Source organism: Lissotriton vulgaris, chromosome 7, assembly GCF_964263255.1.
Source record: "Lissotriton vulgaris chromosome 7, aLisVul1.2, whole genome shotgun sequence".
Lineage (NCBI taxonomy): Eukaryota > Metazoa > Chordata > Amphibia > Caudata > Salamandridae > Lissotriton > Lissotriton vulgaris.
In genome coordinates, this window is record NC_141695.1 from 748,718,124 (window position 1) to 748,743,978 (window position 25,855).

The following is a 25,855-nucleotide window of genomic DNA, read 5'->3' on the forward strand; positions in this document are numbered from 1 at the left end:
CATCTGCAAATGAATAACATTTAGTTGTCCCTTAGAGAGTGGGATTCATTTGGATTTTTTTTTACACTTTCAAAGTTGGTAAATTTCACAAACCTTGCAAAATGTAAAGAGAATAAATAGTGTGTGAAAACTTGCAAGAACATGGGCTTGTTAAATCAAATGCCACAAGGACCTACTGGAAAATTGCTGGAACGATCCCACTTTTTTTTAACAGAAACTTGCCCCTAGGTTACTTTGTGTCAAATTCAGGCACTTGGCAACTTCGCAAACAGTAACATTGTTAATTTCAAACAACTGCACCCTCACATTTCTACAAATGTTGCAGCACTCCAATGGCTTTCCATACATACAAAACACTATCCTGGTTGCAAATCCTGCGATTAGCAAAATCACACAGTATGTGACAGCAATATGCAAAATTGCTTTTGCTAGTTGAATAAGGGTTTCTGTGACTCGTTCTGATCACAATTAGAAGGGTGAGTGTGAAGGGGCATACCCCTCTCATTTGCGAGTTGCAATGACCTGCATCAATGTTCATGGCCGCTGATCAAATAACGAGGAACGAGTTTGAGGTGTGGTAGCAGCTTCCCCTCCGTGAATTAGGTTGGAGGGGCATGGTAGGAGGCATGAAGAAAGAAGCGAGTGGTACCTGGGATGATGGATCACTTCACGCTGATCCAAATATCTTCCCAAACTAAAACTTTTTAAATGTACTTTTAATCAACGCCTGTCCCTTTAATTGTACAGGTGTTGTGTAAGAAAGCTACTGTTTCAGAATGCCCACAAAGAGCTGTGTCTGCTGTCCCTTGTAGGCTACCATCCCTTCCTTCCCAGGGTCGTCCTAATTAATAATCTGCCTAATTAATATTTATTTGCAAGCCTCTGAGAATGGTCAATTTGCACTGAAAATCTTTGTATACAGGCAACATTGCAAAGTTCATCCTTTTTCACAAACTAGTCGATGTGCATTTTGCATCGCGTGGTTTGCCATCAGGGGGTTGGTAAATCCGGTCCCTGGGGGAGGCTAGAGTCAGGGCGCTCATTTTCGTCAGCCTAGCTCAAGAGTGCTTCCAAAGGGCAGGTCTCGGGGGCTGCACCAAACAGGAACATTAGTCAAGCGGCAGAAAAGGAAATAACACCGTGCATCAGAGCTCAGGAGCCGCATGGGGCGCGCGCAGCCGGCATCACCTCCTCTGAGTCAGTGCACCCGCCCGCCCGGGCCGGTAATAGGTGGATTAATAGCAGCTGAGCCTGGTGCCTCGCACCGCTTCCAGCCGAAGATGGAAACCTCGTGTTGCTTCCTTAGAAAGGGTCTGTTGAAACGAGCCGAAGGAGAATAGCAGTGTGGGTTCGTGTCCCTGCAGCAAGATAGCACGCTGCGTTTGCAGGTCCACATCTGTGAAAATATGTGGAGCCTATTGAAACTTTTCAGTTACATGACAGTCTGGCGCATTCGAAAGATTGTTTATTATTTGTAAATACAGAACTGAGTGCAGAATCATGATTTCTAAGTCTGCTGTGGTGCTGACGTAATCTATGATCTCGAGATAGTCGCATTAATTACTTACACTTTCGTTACTTCTCATATGTAATTTGGAAATTTGTTTTTATTAAATAAACAAGAACATTGGTTTACTTGCATTGTGGATGTCTGTGCTGGCGTAGTGCTGCACCGCAGCCCATAGATGCTGGTGTTGGTACTGGAGTTGTTGCTGGTGTTGGTGTTGGCGCTGGTGTTTTAATCCAGATGAATGGTAGTTGTGCAGAGGCTCCCCACCGGCCACACGCTGGACTGTGCAGCTCACTACATTGTTGAGCTTCAACAGCATCAAGACAACCAAAGTTCCCTGTCACACATAACTCCTATTGACTTAATCCACCAGAAAGAAAATGGAGCAAATACACATAAGGGTTTTCTAGCTAGCCCAAACCTAATTCCAATATCCTATAAAAGGAAGCATGGGCATAGCCAAAAAGGTCCACCTTTGTAAGGTATTGGTTTTGTCAATGTTTTAGCCATGCTCTATCTACAGCAGCGTAGCTAGGCAAAAAATAAAGCACTATGACGGGGTCGGCACAAGGAACATGGCTAACAAGTGCTGGAGGGGGAGCAGGTGAAGGCAAGAAGACGGCCAGCTAAGGGAGAGAAGTACAGGAGTGAGCCAGCTGAAAAAAGATGCACTCTGGCAGAATGCTTTAAAAGAAGATAAATGAGGACCTATAAAATGAGCAGTGGAAGGACTCAAGTAATGTGTTCTTGCTCCAGGGGAGGGACAAACACACGGAGAGGAAGGAAACGTATGCCATCTGGCTAATAAGAAGAAAGCAAATGGGAGTGATAATGAAGTCAACCAATAGGAAGGAATGGGTGGTGTCCACTCCCACTACTAGAAAACAAAATGTCTTGAAGAGACAGCACTGCACTGTCCAAGAGTGATCTAAAATAAATATTAACTCATAACCAGTGTACTAACCACTAACCCTAGGTTCCGGAGATGCATACTACCTGCCCTAAAGCATTTAAATGCCTCATGATGGGTAGTAAGCCCAATTTAAATGCAATTACAATACAAACATTTGCAGCACTTCACAACACCCACACCAGGAAAGCAAGGCACTGTAAACCGGGAAAAAACAAACTTTTTCCTAGGTAGACCTCTACTGCAGCAACTGGACGCACAGAGCTCAGGGAAATTAGTGCAACAACTTTTACACAACTATTAAACCTACAGTAGCATCACTGAAAACCACACACTTAGAGAAAGTCAATCCCAATGACTGATGTTACCTACGAACTAAATAAATTCGAAACCGGGTTGAGGAGACTCTGTTGTACTGCTACAAAACAATGCAAACACTTAAAAAATGCAGAACTGAAGTAATTTATCTATGCAAATATGCAGTCTTTGAAGAACTTGAGATGACCAAATGTCCCATTAGAAATTCACTTTATCTGCAGAGTTATGCATCACAATGCACCACTTCCTCACATACAAAATCCAAGTCATGAAAAACAACAATATGATCAGTAATAACAAGCCAGCCCTTTAACCCCTTCCATGCTGGGCCGTTTCCGCCGCTGTGCGGTAAACAAAAGAACAGGGCGGGGCCGTGACGAACCCCAGCCGTCATCAGCACACGAGCGCCGCAGAGCGTGACGGCTGGGGTTCGTCACCAGCATGGAAGGGGTTAAGTATACTTTCGATCGCCCGAAAAAACTGCCAACCCTTTTCTGGCTATTTTTATGTCAAATACTAACAAGTTCTCTTAGTTTGATATCGCGAAGCAGGCGCCCCAAGCGCATGTGAGTTTGGGTGAAAAAATTGAGATACCTCCAGGTAACATAATGTACAGTTTGAACTCAACATTACATATATTGAAAATGCACGTGTCTGTCACTTTCGGATAAATAGAGATAAAGTAACTTCTCCAGCATCAAGCGATCTTTTGGTCAAGTGCCGATGCTGGAACTAGAAAAGGGATCAGGAAGTTACCAAATTCTGGCCACTGCTTGTTTGTGACTTTTTTAAACTTCCAATTTTTGTGATATTCACAAAGATGGCAAAGAATAGAAAAATCTTTTTTAAAAATCTGCATTTTTTTTTGCTGTTGAAAAAGCACAGGATAAATCTAGTTTTGGTAACCTCAACATGGGTTTGTTATAAAGTGTGTATATTGCACTTCTGCTGTTCCTAAATGTAGTTAGTAACGTGTTACTTTTACTATGGCTAAACAACGTTGTACAGTTGTTTTTTTCTTTTTTTTAATCTTCTACAGTGAGTAATTATAGTGAGAACTTCACTTGCATGCGTGTTATCAACAAAATCCAGGAAGCTACAAACTCTCCAAAAGAATTGCTTCAAACGGTCTCTGCATTATCGAAGTGTCCGCAGGACACAACATTTACACCAGACCAAAGGTTTGTAGATAAATTGGCAGGCTTTTTTCAAAGCAAGGTCCAGACAGTATATAATGACCTTCTAAAATCCGTTAAAGGCACAACGTGTAACACTTTAGCTCAGCCTGAGGACAAGGTCTTGCACTGTGGTCTATCACAATTCCCATTACTGGTAGAGGAGAAGGTGGTTGACCTCTTATTAAAAATCATATCAGGCTCCCCCCTAGACCCCTGCCTGCGGTATATACTACATTTGGCTCCAGAGGAGAGAAGTATCTCGCTATTCCCTATATTAAATGCAATTTTGATTTCAGGAGTTTTTCCAATGATCTGGAAGAAAGCCTGTATCCGTCCTCTTTTTAAAAAACCCAAGTTGGATCCCCTTAGACAAGCAAAACTACCGTCCCATCTCCTGCCTGCCTTTGCCTGCCAAGGTTCTTGAGAAGGCCGTGAACTCAGAACTAACATCTTATCTAGAGACCAATAACATCCTTGACACCCCGCAACATGGCTTCAGATCATTACACTCCATGGAGACAGCCTTGATGATGGCAGCAGAGGAAATGCGAAAGGTGATGGATGATGGAGGAAGGGCTGCACTGGTCCTGCTTGATTTAATAGCAGCCTTTGATACCGTGAATCACGCTGTATTAATACAGAGGTTACAAGATGTAGGTATCAGTGGTACAGCTCTTGCCCTCCTCTCCTCCTTTCTATCGTCTAGGGAACAAGTGATTTTCTGCTATGGATATCGGTGTGAGGAATTTATACTCCCTGGTGGAGTCCCACAAGGCTCGGCCTTGTCCCCGACACTTTTTAATATTCATGTAGCCCCTCTGGCCAGACTAATAAAAAGGTACGACTTCACACTGGTGTCATATGCTGAAGACACGCAGCTTATGGTGTCTGTAACTCAGTCAGTGGATGCTACGGCAGCCCAATTTTGCAAATGCACCTCTGCCCTGATGTCCTGGATGAACGCCAACTTTTAAAAACTGAACACAGATAAAACAGAGGTGATAGAATTTGGTCAGAAGTCCTTGGTCTGGAACCATCTCTGGTGGCCAACTGCAGCCGGTATTTGTCCCGCTCCGTTAATAAAGCCAGAAACATTGGTCTTATGTTTGACAAAGAACTAACCCTGGGCCCCTCAGATCAATCAAGTCTCATCAGCTTGTTTTTTTTATGTTAAAAGGCTTGAGGAAGATTCTCCCATTTATTCCTTTCTCCTTGAGGAAAACAGTGGTAGTAGCCACGATTCTGTCCAGAATTGACTATTGTAATGCTCTTTATTTGGGAGCATCTGCTGCTCAAATTTCCCAAACATCACCCTACATAGACCAGTATAAAACAACTCCACTGGCTCCCAGTCCGACGACATGTTGATTTTAAGACACTATGTCTGGTGCATAAAGCCTTGTTTGGTGGCGGGCCAAGGATGTGCAATCCCTGTTCTCCCGATATGTTCCATCATGGTCTTTGAGGTCGGCCGCTCTTGGCCTGGTACAACTCCCAAAGATAAAGAGAGTAAGGGGTTGTGGAAAACGCTTCTCTTTCTTGGCTTCTAAACTCTGGAACTCATTGCCCACACACTTGAGAAGTCTATCAAATAGATCTGTCTTCAGGAAGGAAATCAAAACGTGGCTCTTCTCCCAGACCTGAACATGCTGGCCATTATGTTTAATCACATCACTCAGCGATAAGACGCCTCGTCAGTAGTGCGCTCTATAAATACCTTCAGTCAGTCAGTCAGTTATCCGAAGATGGTCGCCTGTGTGCAAACTGAAATGTTTGCCTGCTTTTCCTTATGTAATCAACTTTTCACCGTCTGATAGTGAGTGTAAATGATTTTATGTATATTTCACTCGCATCTGTTTTCTGATTTGTAATTGAATATACCTTTGGTTAAACCCTGCTGTGCATTCGGTGCATAATGGTGATACAATTCGCGTGGTTAGGAATAACATGCCACAGGTTTTAAACAATGTCTAAATGATTCTATGGTGAAATGCGACGTTGCTATAGCTCACAACCGTATAGACCCTTTATTGAGAATCTTTTGGTACCGGCCGCAGCCCGTAGTCTTTCTTCTAAGGCCTTTGACACGCGACGTCAGGACGCACGCCCACGCGGTAGCTATACAACGCTGCACGCATTAACCTGCTTCACTGTTTGAACTGAGGTTGCAGCGTGAGAATTGGGAACCCCCGTTTAGAGGTGAGAGTGGTTGGATATGGCATACGGCTCTATATCGATTTTACCGCATTGTACGGGTTTGGATTTTTGAATCACCTTCATTTATATCCCGATCTTTGAATCACTTTCATTTATACACCGTGTAGTTGGTTGGTGACAACCGAGTCAGTGGCTGGCTCCATTCCTGAAGCACGGCTGAATCAGATCTATTTGTGCATGTAAGTGGCCTTTCGTTGCATGGAACTAATTTCCTGACATTGCTGGCTTTACTCCGGTGTAACTATTGCGGTGAGCTTACAAACTTGGCTGTGTGTTTTATGTTCTTGCCTGTAGTTTTGAGAAGTATTTGATGGATACAGACAGACTGTAGTAGCAGGGATGACATGTCTTCCTTGAGCCCTGCTTACAAGTGAGTTAACTGCACACGCTCTTTGGAGCTACATTGGTAGAAATTGCAACTTAATATTTGGAAGGTGCTAGTCACACTCCCCATGTTGTTTGTTTTACCCTCTGTAGCATCGTGATGACCATGAAGGCATCTGACTTCTTGGAGTGTGATAACTCAAGTAACAGTGAGTTATCATCCATGCTCCAACCGGTGTTAATTTTGAGTAATTTTATGGATATTTCTGTTTTCTGAAGTACACCTTCATCCTGTTTTACAGGGTGCTTCTTTCTCTCCCATCCTCGTTGTGAGCCGGACGGCCCAACTATCCATGGCAAATAACTGCTTCAATAACTGAGACGTGATTCGCTAACAGAGCCACACAGAGAACAGGTTCTAAACAATGTCATACTAAGGTTTTTTAAGTAGTATAAATTCTGAATACTGGCTTTTTATAAAGTTGTTTGAATTGGTACTGTATAGTGGCGTAGTATGTTTCTTTTTTTTGTCTGAGGGCTGTGTGTTCTCTTTTACTTTTTCTTTTCGTTTCTTTTCTATATCTCGAGATTTTCTTTACTTAAGCCTTTCCTATGTTCATAAGTTTATTTCTTCTCTCCATTTGCTTTCCCCTTTTTGGTTTTTTCCTTCCCTGTTTTTTCCTTTCAATGTTGTTGGTTTGTGTTTTCACACTGAGGTCTTTTTCTATTATGTGTATAATACATGATATGCGCATTTTTGTCTCAGTCATAACTTTGACTGTGGTATGTAATGTCTTTCAAGTGTAATTTGTGTAATTACGGTAATACACTTTTTTAATGGTTATTTGTTAGTCACATTAATTTTTTGTAATTGATATCACGTTTTGATAAAACTGTATTTGTGACTACCTGTGTATGTTGTGTTTACAGCCCTGAGGAAGCCCGCTACGGGTGAAACGCGTTGAGTGTTTCGTGGCTGTTTCGTTGGTCATCTTATATTGAGAATCTTGGCTGTTTACTTTGATCATCGTGTCAAGAAAACTCTATAAAATGGGACTTTTTTCACATTATTGAAGGACATGTGTTGTATTTTGTCGCTTTGATACATTCCATTTACAATTTTCTTTGTTGCCTCTCCATTTGCTTATTTGTATTTATCCAATTATAGTTCTGTGGCAGTGGACTTGGGAGGTGGGCAGCTTTTTACAGCAATTGACTTTGTACTTATGTGCATAGGTAGGTGGTGCAACACATAATCCCTTACTGCCATTCTTGTGCTATTTTTCAATATTCTGAATCTACTTCAGGTCATGTACAGGTAATAAAAAATGTGCATTGACTTAACTATAGGCAAGTTTATTGCTGCTCAATATTGTGACCTTGAAAGGGTGAAGGACTGAGTTGGAGTTGCTAGTATTTTGAAATCGTGACCTGCAGTGAAGATGACAGCATATCAACACAGAATAGCTGTGACTCTTGCTATCTAAAAAAAAAAGCGGAAAACTACTTCTGTATGTTTTTCGGTAAACTTTACTAAGAAGCAAAGGTTTTTAAAGCCCCTAGCTTCACAACTTGTTAAAATGCAGAGGTTTTTTATTTTGCTCAACTATGCAACTGGAATTTTCAATTGGAAGATCCATGATCAGAAACCAGATGGAAAAAAACTGCTGTACATTGAGGAATTGATAACAGGAGGTAGTGTGCAGTGGTCCATTGACCCACTGTCTACTTCTCTGATGACCACAACTGTTTATTTACACAGTGCAAATGGTTTTAGACTAACTGGGATAATAGTAATCATGCAATGCTTTGTGGTTCCCCCAGAACCAATCTGAGATACATAAAACTGACTGGTTCTTTGCAAAATATTCCACTAATCTTGTGTAACTGTAATAATTTGTTCAATATTGTGTTACATGAATTATGCAAAGTCCTCCACACAGGCAAGCCAGCTTACCTTGTGGGCAAACTCTCTAAGACAGGCCAAACAAGAAATCTAAGAAAAAACAACTCTTCTCTTCATCCCACCAAAAAAACACAAACAAAAAGCCCTCATGCGCTTCTTCTCAGGCAATGCACCCAAAATCTGGAACTGTCTCAGATTACATATCAGGCTGAACCCCTCCTATATGGGCTTCAAAAGACAGATAAACGTTCTTCTCCTCAACCAACACTTCAACCCTTCAGACTCCTACAGTGAATCCACCCTCTGAACTCCCTCCCTCATATCACTGTTTCCCTTTCACGAACTAGTGTAAACCGACCCTCAATGAATCTGTATACTGTAATCCATGTCCCCCAATCATGGCCTTGTCCATTACCTTTGTCTCTGCCTGTAAAGCGCTCAGATACCCTGGGGTGTTGCTAGCGCTATATTAAACTCATTAAAAAAGATATTTTTTTCTTTAAAAGCAAAATGCCAGAAATGACAACAGACTGAAATGGTACCCAATATTCTGTTGCAGTATAAAATGTGTTGTGGGAGATATGTCTGAGCAGAAAATAATAAGCAATTAGAGAAATTCTTTCCACAAACAAGTCTTCCTACTGTATCTCAAGTGATCATTGAAGGGGAGGTATGCCCTCATGTTTAATTTTTCACTTGAGATATCCTAAAGTGAATTTTGCATAATTTACGTATTCTTTTGTTCAGTTTTCATGCAGTTGCATGTAGTTTTGAGGGCAAATACACAATTTTCGAATAAACATATTATATCACAAAGACATTTGTGATTTGTAATGTAATTTTGCTACTCCTAAAAATCGCATGTTGATTTTTTTTAATGCATTCCAGGCTTTGCGTAGGTGAAGGCATCAGATGTCTTAGAGTCAAGATCAGCTATACATGGCTTGCGTACAGTGGCCTCTCCCAGGAGCTGGTGCAGCAGGGGAATGGTTTTAAATAAATAAATAAACTTACCTTCTCCGCAACGTCCCCACACGCATTTCCTCTGTCCTCTTCAGATCTGCTGGAAGCACTGGAGGCACCCAGGCGTTGGGACTCTACCAGCCTATCACGACACAGGATGAGCACCTTCGTGATTGGTCTGTGCAGCCTATTTGGCTGCTCAGACAGTGCCTGGGAGGCTGGGCATGTTCTTCACCAGCCTGTACAACACAGCCCTGTGGAGAACATCCTAAACCATCATGCACACTTAGAGGAGTGCAAACCACTCCTCACTCTGCTCTGGCATCACAGAGCCCAGCACGCCCCCAGTGCAGCATTGAAAAATAAAATGATAATAAGGACCTGTTATTATCATTTTATTTGTATTTTATGCACTGCCGACATGATAGTGGGGGGACGCTCCTCCGCCCTAGCAGAGGAGACACCACTATTTGCATAGGTGACTCTGGTCTAGATAAAGTGACAGGAGAAACCTGTTCGAGCCAATGCATTACTGTCCGGTCGGTCTCTCCCTTAAATGACTGCAACATAGCCACACAAAAACTTTTCAAGTGCATTCGAATAATTATGTATCCTTAGTTATAAACTAAGAGTTATTAAGCAACAGGAACAACATTTTCACCCAAATGATTTTACTCTTCCATTTTCGGAATTGCCCTACTACACAGTGACTCATCTTATACTACACCAAGCATTACTACTTGTCAATTCAAGAACTGAATATCTACAATAAAAGATTTTACACGCCATTATCCAAATCAGTGGCAAGTCCTTCACAAGTGCAGGTATGACAAGATCTTTAAAAAAAAAAAAAGAGGAACTCTATCAAGTGGCCCTGACACTCTGCATAACCTCTTTTTGGTCATCAAGAGGATACACTTGGATGTCTCGAAACTAATTTCACTTCAGGTCCCAGACATGGAAATCCTGCTTGTAGACTCAAGTACCAGAGCTGCAGGATAGACACTGCCCCTAACATACATGAGCCTAAGCATGCCACTGTCGTCCACAGTCACATGTTGAGGCATTAGGAATACAATACTCGCACAGATGGGTATGGGTTAACAAATCAATCCAACTGGTATTCCAATAAAGAATTTTTTTTTTTTTAAAGTTAAACTTCTTCAACAAAAAGAAAAATAAAGCAATAGAGAGGGACATCAGAGCAGCAAAAAACAATCATTCAATATTTTTCTCTGCTCCAGAATCTCATCTCCTTGACGAAAAGAGCACAGCATAGTACAATGGTAAAGAAAAACCTCAAAGTGACCACACTGTCGAGGCTCTCCTCAAAATACCCAGACTGAAAATTCAGTCAATAATCAAGAATAAAATGAATCCATTGTCACAATACATGAAATCATGCATTTACAAACTCTCAACTACCTAGAATAGAGATTAACATCTTCATTTAGCCAGCATTTTCTGATCATCAGTCAACCCAATTCAAAATGGAGTGCCTACCATGTGAGAAGGAAGAAATGGAAGGACTGAAGCAACAGCAGGATACAGAGCACACAACACACTCCCACTTCTCATTCATCTGGATGGAAGCAAACCTTTACCCAATGTCACGAGACTGGAAGATCACCCCCAATCAGCAAAAACATGTAACAATAAGCAGACCTTCGCCTACCAATGACAGACACTTTCCCCAAAGGTCTGCACATTTTAAGAGAGTAACAAGTGACTACCTGAAAGGTTACTCTGTATGCTATCGAAAAAACAGGTATTGTCTTTTCTCACACGAAAAGAGATTCAAATTACTTATGCATCTCACTTTTGTTGTTCTACGTTTAACTTTTAGCAACCCGAGTAATGTAGTCCGCAAGCGTGTTCTGAATGAATAGTGAGCCCATGGAGCACCAAATGAACCATCTGTGATCCTTAGCTAAGTTAATGCATGAACTCACATACATTGCAAATTAAGGTTGACACTTAACTCACAGGAAATCCCATCTAAGCACTTCACCCCCCAAGATCAGGCCGTACCCACCTTCCCAATGGGCACAGCAGGGGCATCGAAACGTACGTTATTGTTGGTACAGATAGGTCAAATGGTTCAAAAGATATATAAAGGGTCTCAAAATCCTTTTCCTTTTGCAAACAGAATGAGACTTATTATGGGAGAGATCTCTACGTGTGTAACAGATAGGCGCCAAAGTGAATGGTCAACAATTATTTTATAGCCCGTCTGCACCCGTCCGAGCCTGGACTGAGCCCAGGGCCACCCCCCCTACACCTTTGGCGTCAACAAGGTTAGTCTATACAGCAAATTAACTTCTCAATCTAAACAACACTCTACATAAGGCGCATGACCCCCCGATATGCCTACTTGCTGATCCTATTGGAGGGCCATTTCTTTGTACTCTTTGCACAAATAATAATCCGGTAATACCAACACCCCAGAAATTGATACATGCAGCACTTGTTAAGCTCGCTCGCTTCCTTGTCATAGAATTGAAATATTAGAGCTGCTTAATACCTACGCCATCGATCTCGGCAGCGGGCGCGCCGTTTGCGTGCCGAAGGCGCGCCTAAGGCAAGCCCGTCTGCGCCCGTCCGTGCCTGGACCGTGCCCAGGGCCAGACCCCCTGCCAGTTCCGCTGATTCTACCCGCACGTGCTGGACTAATACCCAACTACTTCTTTTAAACCCCTCACCCTGCTCGGCCACTACCCTCTGCAACCCTGACCACTTGGAAAATGTTCCCTTCCACTGCCCTCAATGTAACTTCACACTCCCGCCCTACTTACCGCGTTTGCCTTCTTATCCTAAACCGCAGCTCTCCTCGTCTCACCACCGGACGCTGAAAGCAGGCTTGGTTAATTGCCGGTCGCTACCTCGTCATGCCAACGATATCTGGATGTCAATTTCCTCTGACGAGTGGGATATTTTATTTCTCACTGAGTCCTGGATCTTTGATTCCTCCTCTCCGGATATCTATCTTGCCATCCCCCCAGGCTACGATATAAAGTGCATCAATCGGGCTGGGGGAAAATCTGGAGCCGGATTAGCCGTCATCCTTAAATCCCATCTTCAGCTGACCGCCACCAAACTTACTAACATCGGTATAATTGAAGCCATGTACTTCTCTGTATCTGACTCCGCGGCAGCTATACTGGCTGGTACCTTAGTCTACAACCCCCCAACTGCCGCCTCCCCTTCTCTTACTGCACTTACCCACCAGCTGGCTGACCTATCCCTCAAACACCAACATTTTCTAGTCTTAGGTGACTTTAACCTCCACGTAGACAACCCTCTCTGCGTGAAGGCCAACAATCTGTTGGAAACCATGGATAGTCTGAATTTCACACAATTAGTCACTGGTCCCACTCATGTTGCTGGTCACACCTTGTACCTTATCTTCGCTAACTTCTCGACTATCACAGTCCTCCCTTTGGTCCGACCATTATCTTATCCCCTTTTCTCTTGCTCTAGGCCGAAAACCTGCCCCCTCGGTCCCCAGGAAAGAATTGGGAAGAAAGTGGCATAAGGTCACATGTGCCACCTTGGACCCAGTATTCCACTTCCAGGCGGAATACCTCTCCACTGATATTGATGGAAATGTCTCAAGGCTGAATATCGCCCTAATCAAAGCAATTGATGCCATTGCTCCCCAGAAATTCATTGCCTCCACTAGATCTCGTCCCTCCGCCCCTTGGTTCTCCACCTCCCTCCGTGAGGAAAAAAGTAGATGCAAGGCACTCGAACGTAAGTGGAGACAAAACTATGACCCTGAAGCTAAACTTACTTACAAATCTGCTTTGAAAAAATTCCTCAAACAAAAAAAAATTACTATGAAAGACCATTTCTCTCTTCAAATTGCTAATGCCAAAAACTCGTCAAAAACCCTTTTCACCATTGTCAAAGACTTCATTAATCCTCCTGCTAGGGCCACACAGAACTCTGCTAGTCAGGCCCTATGCGAGGGTCTCTCCGATTACTTCCTTGAAAAAATAAACAAACTCTGCATCTCCTTCCCTAATGGGCTAGCCTCCCTGCCTCCCTCCACAAGGTTCCCAGCTTCTCCGTCCTTCCTTTCCTTCAATAAACTTACCCTGGACGCTGCTATTAGGTTACTCACCCACTGCAAATCTGGTGCCCCCTCGGACCCGGTCCCTGCTAAACTTATGGGAGAGCTGGCTCCTTCGTTAGCCAGCTCCTTCCGTTCCATCTGGAACGCCTCCCTCCACCATGGCTTTTTCCCTACAACTTGGAAGGAGGCTTTGGTGATTCCCATCCTGAAAAAGTCAGATGCTGATCCCACTATCTTCGCCAACTACCGCCCCATTTCCCTTCTCCCTAAACCCGCAAAAGTCCTGGAAAAAGCCGTGCAGCTGCAACTCACGGAGTATCTGGAAAGCAACTCTTTGCTGCACGACTCACAATCCGGATTTCGAGCGGGATTCAGCACAGAGACGGCCCTGCTGGAAGTATCGGAGACGATCCGGGAATGCGTGGACAGGGGCGAGGAGGCCATGTTGGTCCTCCTCGACCTGTCCGCTGCATTTGATACTGTCTCCCACCCCATCCTCCTTGACCGACTCAAACAGATAGGCATTGGCGGCACCGCCTTCAGCTGGATCGAGTCCTTCCTCTCAGGAAGAAGTCAGAGGGTTTTGCTGCGGCCGTTCAAATCTGAGGATAAACCCTTGTCATGTGGTGTGCCACAGGGCTCTGCCCTCAGCCCTCTATTTTTTAACATCTATCTTGCCCCGCTGGCCGACGTTGTGGAGTCCTACGGAGTCAGGCTGGTCTCTTATGCTGATGATACCCAGCTGATGTTTTCCTTCAGAGACCACTCGGACTCCGCGTTCACCAACTTCCGCCAGTGCCTCAACAACATCAGTGTCTGGATGACTGATAACCATCTTAGACTCAATGCAGACAAGACAGAGGTGCTGTTTTTTAATCAGAAAAATTCCATCTCTTGGTGGTGGCCCACGGCACTTGATCCTGCTCCCTCTCCCGTTCACTCTGCTCGTAATCTGGGATTCCAGTTTGACGACTCTCTCTCATGCAAAACTCAGGTTAACAAAGTTACATCTGCCTGCTTCCTGAAGTTGCGCATGATCAAAAAGATACTTCCCTATCTCCCTCTGGACTCCCGTCGAACAGTTACCCATGCTCTCATTACGTCTCACCTGGACTATGCCAACAGCCTTTATGCTGGTGCCCCTCAATACCTGATAGACCGGCTTCAGATTGTCCAGAACGCGGCGGCCAGATTGATTGGTAATATCCCCTACCGTCAGTCAGTCTCCGCCTATCGTAAGGAGCTTCACTGGCTACCGGTGGCCAGTCGTATCCAGTTCAAGATCCTTACCCTTGCCTACCGAGCTATCAATGACCTCGGACCCAATTATTTGAAAAAACGAGTCTCAATATCCCACTCCATCAGATCCCTGAGATCCAACGACCTCCGCCTTCTGATCTCTCCCCATTTCAGACTCACCAGAATGGGCGGCAGAGGGTTCAGTGTTATCGCGGCAAAATTGTGGAACGCTCTGCCAATCGATCTTAGATTCTGCCCTTCTGAATCCATCTTCCGGGCCAGACTCAAAACTTGGCTCTTTTCTGGACTCAGATTTTTTTTATATCCTCTGACTCCCTCCTTGTTCTTTTCTTTCTCCCCCGGAGGTTCAGGTTCTAGCGCCGGGACACCCACTCGGGGGTAGCTGCGCGCTCTACAAACTACATAAATAAATAAAATAAATAAATCTCCTATTCCTTACTGAAACTTGGGGAGACGATGCATCAGGACCAGATTTTAAAGCTGCCATGCCAGAAGTCTATTGTGTCCATAGGCAGGACCGTATCTCTGCGCACAAAGGCGGAGGGATTGCAATAATATACCGCAATAGCCTCCGCGTTAAAGCTATTGACTTAAAACACAGGAGCTGTGAGGCACTTGCCTTTACGGTCACTCTTACCACCAACCAAACATTCACAGGCACTCCTCTGTACCGACCTCCAGGTTCTCGTACGACCTTTCTCTCACAACTCCATCAATTGAGTGAGTTAGCCGTGGACCACAAACACTTCACTGTCTTGGGAGACTTTAATTTTCATCTCGAATCCCTGACTGATAAAGATACCGACGCTTATTAACGACCTTCTCTCTGTAGATCTTGAACAACTGATAACAGCTCCTACACATAAGGCAGGACATACACTTGATGGCATTTTTACTAACAATCCTTATATCATCAAGAACAAAATACTTCCCCTAACATGGTCTGATCACTTTGCCATTCTATTTGACATCAAAACTAAAACTATAGCTCCTAAAAATACATCTCAGAACTCCCATCTAACCACTAGAGACTGGAAAAATTTAGATTACAATCAACTCACACAGACTCTTACTGATGCTTTCATGGGTATAGACAATGAAACTGACCCCAATATTGCAGCCACCAGATACACTTCCATTCTGGAAGGGGCATTTTCCACATTAGCTCCATCCAGAACATCCAAACATAACAGGAAGACTCCCTCGGCCCCATGGTTTACTGAAAATCTTAGACTTCAACGACAACATTGTCGTAACCTTGAGCGCCATTGGCGCAAACACTACAATTTATCAGACAAAACAATATACAAAGCTGCACTTCATAATTACAAGCAGAGCATAGCAACAGAAAAAAACACCTATTACACCACCCAAATAGATCAAGCTAGATGCAGCATGAAGAAATTGTTCGAAGTTGTAAACCACCTTGCCGAACCATCCAACCCTCCTACCGAAACATCTCAAACCCTTTGTAACACATTGGCTGACTTCTTCTCTGAAAAGGTCACATCTACATTTAAGGATTTCACTCCAAATTCCAACATTACTGATTCTTCTAATACTTGAACTCTACAGCTTTAACGGAATTCACTAGGATACATCCACAATACATCCATAAATTAATTCTGTCAATCAAATCTGGTTCCCCACTGGACCCTTGCCACCCTTCCATACTCAACACTATCCCAGACATCATTACTCTACCACTGACACACATCTGTAATATTATGTTTTCAACAGGTTCTTACCCTACTATTTGGAAAAATACTGTAATCAGGCCACTTCTCAAAAAACCTTCCCTTGATCCTTCACTACCTTCCAGCTATCGTCCTATTGCATCTCTGCCGTTCCCAGCTAAGATCTTTGAATCTGTCATGAACAAACAACTGTCTGACTACATTCAAACTAACGACCTTTTAGATGACACCCAGTTCGGTTTCCGACAAGGTCATGGAACAGAAACTGCCTTGATTAAGGCTGCAGATGAAATAAGGACCACAATGGACAATGGCTGACAGGCTGTCCTGATTTTGTTAGACTTGTCGGCGGCTTTCGACACGGTCGATCATTCAACATTGATCGGCCGTGTCGAGGCCATCGGTATTAAAGACAAAGCCAGAGATCTTATTACATCTTTCCTGGCTGACCGCAAACAGGCAGTTAAGTTAGGTACTTTCACTTCTCCTACTTTCAGCCTTCCTTGTGGAGTCCCTCAGGGTTCCTCGCTAAGTCCGACCCTTTTCAATATCTATGTTTTGGACTTAGCGAGGGTAATAAAAGCTTATAACATCAACCTAACAACATACGCCGACGATGCCCAGTTGGTACTATCCATACATAAAAATGGACTCAAGGTTGCAGCAAACTTCAAGGACGGCATGAGGGCCATCAGCAGTTGGATGGCTTCCAACTGTTTAAAACTTAATTCATCTAAGACGGAGGTCATGCTCTTTGGAAGTATTCAGCCTCTGTGGTCCCCCTTATGGTGGCCGGAGGAAATGGGAACTCCACCTCAACCAGTCAGTAAAGTCAGAAACCTGGGAGTAATATCTGATGATAAACTCCTTTTCCATCATCACGTGAACGCTGCAGTATCATCATCATTTAACATCTTAAGGAAAATAAAGAAACTTCTTCCATATCTTCCCACAACTACAGGAAAAACACTTATATCCACACTAGTGTTTTCACGCACTGACTACTGCAATGCCCTTTTCCTCAACGCACAAAAAAAGGTCATCTCCAAATTACAAATGATACAAAATGCCTCTGCCAGAGTTTTACTGGGCATTCCAAAATTTAGCTCTGTCTCCGGACATTTGGACCAATTGCACTGGCTTCCAGTTAGAAGTCGCACGAAGTTCAAGGCCCTTTGTATTGTCTACAAGGCAATAAACAACATGGGACCTAAATTCCTCAGAAGTTCCCTTAAGCCTTTGGCAACCCCCAGAACGCTTCGTTCCAACACGGCTCATCTGCTTCAGATACCCAGAACAAGGAAAGTTAACTGGGGAGACAGATGTTTTACCATAGCAGCTGCAAAACTATGGAACTCCCTTCCTTTTAACATAAAATCCAGTCCATCCCTGATTATTTTCAGAAAACAGATGAAGACATGGCTGTTCTCCCAACGATACGACTAATCATAAATCATTCTAACCTTTGCCTTAGAGATCTAACTATTGGTATCAGCTCTTAGCCCTCAGCGCCGAGACACCCAAGGGTAATTGCAGCGCTTTAAAAATCGCATAAATAAATAAATAAAATAGCACATTGGCCTTTATTCATTATTCAGTACCTTTTCATAGTTTGGTGAAAATAAGTTCAGTCATTTTGGAGAAATAAGGTAAAATATGACACCCACGTCACTCACTGTCTCTCTTCACTGTGAGTCACAACATTGTCCTTGTGCACTTGTGTGTATCCACCCAAAAAGTCAAACAATTCACTACCAGAGCTTGTGGGTCGACTACTGCGTTCATTAATTCTCATTATTTATTTTGGCTATTTAGCACTATTTCAGTTAGATCAAAATGCATCCCCAGGGCCATTCGGCTGCAAAGGTTCATTTTGCGCTAAGAAAATAGCGCTCAATGATCCGGTGCCACTCCTCTGTGGTCAACAACAGCATGGTGCAGGCGGAATCAGTGAGCTGTAACCAGGGCCATTGGCACGGCCCCTGCCAGGAAAGAGCAAGTGAGATGGCATTTGGCACTGTGCCTTGTTTGCAATTAGCAGCAGGGCGCAGAGTGGGTGTTGGCTGATCTGCTCCTTCATGTCGTGCAGAATGCCAAGGACCATGGAAGAATGGATGAGCGATCAGCTCGCACCTGCAATGCACATTGTTTCATAAAAGGGCAGAGGGGTCCGCTGGGCTGGACTGGCCGGAGCGGGCATCGGAAATTTCTCGGGAGGCTGGGAGGCTAGGAGGGTGGGGCCGTTTATTTGCTGCTGGAGGTGCTGTAATATCGGCCCCCAGTACCAAAAGCAGCAGCGCTTCACAATGGCATTCCACCCCTCGGGCCCCAGCCCCCCCAAAGGGGCTGGTGCTACAAAATTGCAAAGGCTGCTTTGGGTTCCCAGTCCGGCCCTGGGGGTCCGAGGTAGATCACCGACTTCTGCTTCTGTAAGCCCCTCCCTACCTTGAGCAAAGTGTGGAGGGACATAGGAACACACTCACTCGCCGCTCTTGGAAGATAGGATTTGTAATTGTTAATTATAGAAACCTCACCCTTGGACATGGATGTGGGTTGAGCCCTCTATTGGCTTCTCCCCAGAGTTTATATTAATCTCAAAGAACATTTATTAAATTGCTCTTGATGAGTCTGAACATCAAGCAAAGGTTAAAAAAAAGTAAAGTAAAATAAAAATAAAAATACTGATCCAAGGACCTGGAGTGATATGCAGAACCACTATATCAATCTTCAGGGACATTTATTTATTGATTTGTCTGATATAAAAAACACTTCCAATATTTGTGAACACTGGGAAAGATTTTTAAAAAGTAATGCTGGCAAAGTCAATAACTTCGGCTTGCATTTTAAGTTACAATCCAAACAATTGTCTTTACCTATATTACTGGCATGGGCTCCAAGATTGGGTGCATGTGTAGTATGGCACATATAGAAGCTGTTGGAGGCTGGTGACACAAGGGGACGAGATGAAGACAAAGGGGTTGCAGTGGAACGAGATACACACAATATCTGCAAGGGATTAGAGCACACAGAGGTGAGGCAGGAGGAACAAAGGTTTTGAAGGAGGTGGGGCACATAGAAGTGTTGCATAGTGTGGCACGGTGGCACAGAAAGGGGTTGCAGGCAGTGGGGCATATAGGGAGCCAGCAGAGATGGCAAAGGGCGCTACACCGTCGTTGTAGGGGGCAATATCATAATAGGGTCTGCAGAAGTTGAGGGCACACAGAGTGGTTTCACAGCCAGGACAGTGTGGCACAGAGGGGTTGCAGGGTGGAAGTGACACAGAGGAGGGAAAGGACAAGGATCTGGGGGTACGCACAGGGGTTGCAGGTTGGTGAAGGGGCACAGGGCAAGGGCAGCACACAGTTGCTGCAAGGGGGCATGAAGGCACACATAGCTGCTGTAGAGGGCAGAGGCAAAATGAAAGGAAGATATGGAATGCACACTGAAGCGTTTCAGCGATGCTCTGGACCATACAGAAGGGCTGTACACAAGGAGGAGCTAGACTTCAATACAGTTGAGAGAACACAAAAAGGTTTCAAGGGACTAGAGAAGTATACAGGGCCCAGCTGACACATGGCAGAATACAGAGTTTACTGGTGGTACAGAAGCACATGCAACGCCTTCATGGATGCAGAGGCAGAAAGAGGAAGCCGGGGTGTGACAGGGTAGCACATCAAATGGCAGCACAGGTGAGGCTACTAGGCACCTAGCGTCACTGTTCTACACAGAGGAGCTGCAGGGGTAGCATAGAACTATGATGCCTCAAAGAGGGCCTGTAGAAAAACAGGGGATACACAGAGGGGGCGCCGGGGTAGCATAGCACCATGATGGCTCAAAGCGGGTCTGTAGAAAAGCAGGGAATACACAGAGGGCCTGCAGTATTGGGGAAGGAAAGCACTCAGAGGAACTATGGTAGGGCAAGGGGCACACCCACTGAGAAATAGATCAACACACACTGACCATCATATGCCAATGCGCCCATCATCCTACATTCATACAACCAACATTAAACAACCCATACACCATCATACATTCACAAACCCATCATACACCATTCAGCTAACATCTTATATCAACCATGCACCAGCATATATCCAAGTGACCTTCATCACATGACAGCACACCCACTGTCAAGTATTGACACAACCAACGTTGTACAAAAACACACCTCTCAATATATGCCTACACATCTACCCTCATTCATCCACAAAACCAATATATTTGCAACTGTGAAACGTTGACATACCCAACATCATGCATCCATACAACCCACATAATACGCCAATAAACCCTTCTTGTATCTTGCCTCAATACTTAAATAAATATTTCAGCTCAACTACGCACGCTCATTTTATGAATTTCAGAAGATGAGACACCTAGTTGCCCTTACCATAATACACTTCTATGCCTTTTTGATTACACCCAGATCTTTGCCGCAGGCATTCAACCCATTCAGGAACCTTCCCACTCTATCTAAAGTGCTCTGTAAGTCCTCACAGATGAGGAGCATCAGAAATCATATTTCTCGATTTTCTGAAATACCGTTGCATTCCCGACTCAAAGAGAATGTAATTTACCAATACAATTATATTCTATAGTAGTGATAAGATCAGACCACAGAAAATTTAGAAACATCCAGTGGCTGCTGTTTTATTTCAAACCCCGCTTTATGTCTGCACCATTAAGAGCAGGCCCTATTTGATTCAAGAGCTGCCACATGTGGAACAGACATGGGTGCGTCTAATGAACCCACGCCTGCCTTTGCTAAACTTCACCCATTCAAAGCTGCTCAAATCACTTAAAATCTAGCTGTGTACATTATGCTGTTGAAGTGAGTACTGTTCAATTTTGTTTTTAATGCATCAGTCTAATTGAACCAATGCAGATTTATGTGCTTTGGGTGTTGAGGGCCATTCCTTAGTAAACACGATAAATGCCAGGGTGGCTGAGTATTTGATATAAGTAATATCACTAGGGCCATTAGGCAAGTGTTTTTTTGTGTGAAGTTTTGTAAGGCGTAGTATCTGAAAAGCATTTTTTAGCTTGTTGGTAGCCCCAGGACTGAGTGCTGGGTAAGAAACTCCAAGGCCTGAGGTCCATGAGCAGCACTGATGCGCACTGGTAGGAATGGAGAGAAACGACCTCCTCTTCTCGCGTAGGCTGCTGTACATTTAAACGGGACATTTGAAACGCCAATGAGCAAGGCTTCCACGCCTTCAATGGCGAAAGCCATGACTTCCCAGTATTTCTCGCTTGTATGAAATTCGTCATTAATCACAGTTCTTAGCATGGATGATGGCCTTGTAAAGGAACAGAACAGACACTTCCCAGTTGGCAGTCCTACACTGAACCAGACAGAACTACCAGCACCTCTCTACAAAGCTACCAGGGGTTTCATGGGCACTTTGTCGTGTATTGTATTTTAATTGGGACAGTATGAACACTTCTTAGCTGAGCTGTTGTTACTTGGGCGGGTATGTGGAGCAGTTATTATATCAGGGCCAATTAATATAGTGGGTAAGCACCTGCACTTCTCTATAACACTGCTATACCTTCAACGGGATGGTTCCAGATATTTTGAGAATGTGTCTCGGGTTGCACTGTGACTGCCTCAGAACGTCTGGGGAGGCCTTTTGTCCTTTTAGTGGGACATTATAAGTACCACATAGCAATGCTCCTGTAATATGGATGCCAAGCTGCTGCCATTTTTCAAAAGGGGTGATATACAAGTAATAGAACAGTATCACAAGCCTGCTGTGCTTCAAACTGATTGTGTCTGCAATTCTCTCCGTGGAGGGTGTATTCTTCAAGACTCAGTACTTGAACGTCTATGTGGGACATGTATTCTTTAAATTCTTCAGATCTCAGCTGTATTGCTATACTTTTACTAGTGTATTACTGAGAGTTGACATTAGCGGCCACTGTTAGAATTGACACGGAGAGTGCACTGACTTTCGGCAACGCTGAGTCGCTGTGATAGATAGTGGCATGTTGCACAACAAGTAGCATTGGTGAACTCTTTTCTAAAATGCCACCAATTGCAGCACAGGCAGAAGTAGTGCAAACCTCCCTCGCAAACACAGAACTGGTTCACTAAAGACACGAGCAGTGTTATTCACACACATTCCACTCACAATACAGGGAGCAACAATGTCAATCAGGCATGACAGGTACAGCAGCAAAATACGCATACAACCAAAACAGGCGCAAGTAGTTAACACTGTCCTGTGCATTTCTTTGTATTTCTCCTGGACTTCTTAAGTAGCAAACACTAGAGGTAGTAGAAACATTCCCATGAAAAACCGTGGTTAGATCAACTCCCCTGCAGGACAGGCAGCATCTTGAAATCTCTGCAACAATTTGCATGAAAAAGACAAAATAAACGGTATAATTGCCTTATGGGCAAGGGTGCACTGACCCTGACCCACCATCACAGTCGGATTATCCACCACGGTGGACGGGTGGGAGAGTAAGGGCATGAAAGCAGTGCAGGGAATAGTAAAGATGGCTGATCATCCATTGGTAACCCACAGGGTTGTTCAAAATGCCCAACAGTTATCTTACGGCTAGTGTTGGAGAAAGACTACTTTGTCTGTAGCTCCGGGTTGTCCGTGCTGAAATGCTCACTTTGCTGCCACCCCAGCACTCCCACATGTAGGGACAGCCCTGGTTGTAGAATTCGAGGTGTAAAGACCAGGAACATTCCCGAGGAAGTCCCAGGAGGGCTTTAGCAATTGCAAAAGAGAAGGATGCTCAAGAGTAACACTTGGAAATTTTACAAAAGACCTCAGAATCATAAATATCAGTCATAGATAAAAATAGAGCCAAACCATACTAACACTAAAAGAAAAAAAAAAGAAATAAATACATTGCTAAACAAGTGAGGTTATTTAAGTAGGTTTTGGATTTAAGTTTGGTGTGCACCTTCTAAATGAGCCTGTGCTACGAAGAGGCAACTCGTGGATGGCCCAGTTCCTGCTATGAACAGAGACGGACTATAGAGAAACAGAATACATAAATCCCATCAGACTATTGTGATAGAGAGGCGGTCGGTGTGTGCAGTGACTCACATACATAAACTTGCCGTGGCATAATCAGGAAGCCATACCCTGATGCAGTAGCAACAAGTAGCCTCCTACTCAGAACTCTAGGCCCTAAATCCACTGCGTCTGCTGTACTTTCGACAGATACGCCACTGGAAGCCTGGCATTGGGGTACCATGTTCAGCCCAACCGAACTATAAGTGTCCTGTGACAACAAGTTACCCGGCCATCTTCCCATAAACGACCCGGAGACATCAGATAAGAGTCTTGATTCCCCTCCTGCTGTAGCTCTTTGTGTCCAGGAGAAAGAGGGGAGATATTTCTAGATGAAGATTGCGGTTCTTACCTCTTTTCTCCTCGTGGCTAACAATGCCTCCACGCTGGATCTTCGACACAAATGAAAAGCGCCTGGAAGAGCTCCTACGCAGCTTCCCATTGCAGCGTGGTGTGTGGTGACTCCAGCTCCCTGACTGAGCCCTGGGGAGCACCGCGCCGGTATCTTTTATAGACCATTGTGTATCGCCTTCGCCCCCCCCCCCCCCCCCATTTCATAAAGCACCATTATTGAGAGGGCGAAGGAGAGAGAGGGAAGATGTGTACTCTTACCAGACGCGCAAGGACACCTTCACTGAGGGCCCTTTCATAGCCTTGGACTTATCAAACAAGCTCCCAATTGTTCTCCAAAATGTCACCTTTTTGCAGAGGCCGCTGGGCCTACAATCCTCTCTGTTCCTTTTCCATTAAAAAAACATAAGAACTATAGGCGTCCGCCTAGTGAGGCCTTTCTGACACATTTGGCACTCTTCTGGCACGGCGCAAAAGCCTATTCTTTTTTCTTTGTTTGCTCTTGATTCTCTGTTATTTTTTGCCAGATTTGGCTCTGGGCAGACAAGACAAGGCGCACATTCACTGGCAGGCAGGAGCGGGCCGAGGGGCTGCAGCATACCTGTGCCATCCACTAATGCTGCCAGAGGCAGGAACAAAGAGTCCTGTGAGCGGCCAGGGCCAGCTCCGGCTCGTCGCGGCCGGGCCCGTCCTCCTCTCCCCAGCCCAAAGCTCCGGAGAGCCAGTAATGAAGGAAAATTGGAGAGAAGGTAATTGCGGCTCAGGGCGCTCTTGACTGAAGTATGTATTCCCTATATGATGACAGAGCGGCGACTGGTAGCACTGATCATGGGCATTCAGCCAAATCGTTACATACCAAGCATGGAATCCATGCGTGGTCTTTGGGCACAGGCAGCCGGCGTGCACTCACCTGTGCAGACTATGAGATTTCCAGAATGACCCTACCATGCACAAATCCCACTCAACTGCCCGAATGGTCAGTCTGTGCCAATGAAGGGCCTCCGGACTTTAGCGCTTGTGTTGTTTTGGCGCCTCACCGTGACCCCCTTCTTTGTGAATTCCCTCACCACCACTCTCCAGCCGTGCCCCTCATCTCTCCATAGCCACTCTCTGACAAACATTACAAATGTTACTCACAGTTCACTCACATTCAGTTCTGTGATCTGCATGGTACACACTCTTTGCTAGAGGCACATTAACCCTCTGTGCTACTTTATGATGAGCCAAAATTATCACTAGGCACATTAACCCTCTGTGTTACTTTGTAATGAGAAAAAATTGCCACTAGCCAAAATTCCAATCCCTCACCAGTAGGAACATTAATCATCAGTGTTATCTTGACATTTTTATTGTTGCCTGAACAATTGAAAACTGCTGGATGTAGAAGGAAGTTCACGTGCTTTTAAACCAAATGTTATTTTTAGACACAGCCCCCCACCAAAGTCAGCACCAGATGCGACTGCAGTCGCACCAACCTAAAGCCAGCCCTGTGGGTACACACACATTATGTGCAACCGTTACGCTATGTTCTTCATGGGTGAGAGTACCATTCATTACAGGAGCAGGCTTGGTGGTGCAAAGGTCTCTAACTGAAAGCCACAGGCACACAGCAAGTAGGCTCAGGCAAGGTGAGAACTACTTGTTCATCTTGTGTGGGGTCCTTTCACCATTCTGAACTTTGCAAACCTTTACACTCAGAATTGAATCACATCTAGAAATTTGTACCAAACAATGAATCACTTACTTGCTGGCAATCAATATTACTCGAAGGCCTAGGCTCCCTCCCCCACCACCTGTTCCTGCTCCCCTCTTCATCCTTGCAGCCTCCTTTGTCTGTTTAAAAACAGGGATGAGCTTAGTTCCAGAGTCATTAAGGACTTATAGATAAAGTATACAGGACAAGCAGTGGTAGACAGGGAAAAAATGAAATAACAAAAACAGAAAAAAGGAATAGCCTTTTCAAAGTCATAAAGGTTTTTTGACCATGCCTCATGGGGATGACTTCCCTCACATATGTAATGCATTTGACAAGAAAAGTGACAATGCGATTTCTATTGTATAAATGTAGCCAAATGGCAACTGAGTGCTGTACATGGTCAGATTCAT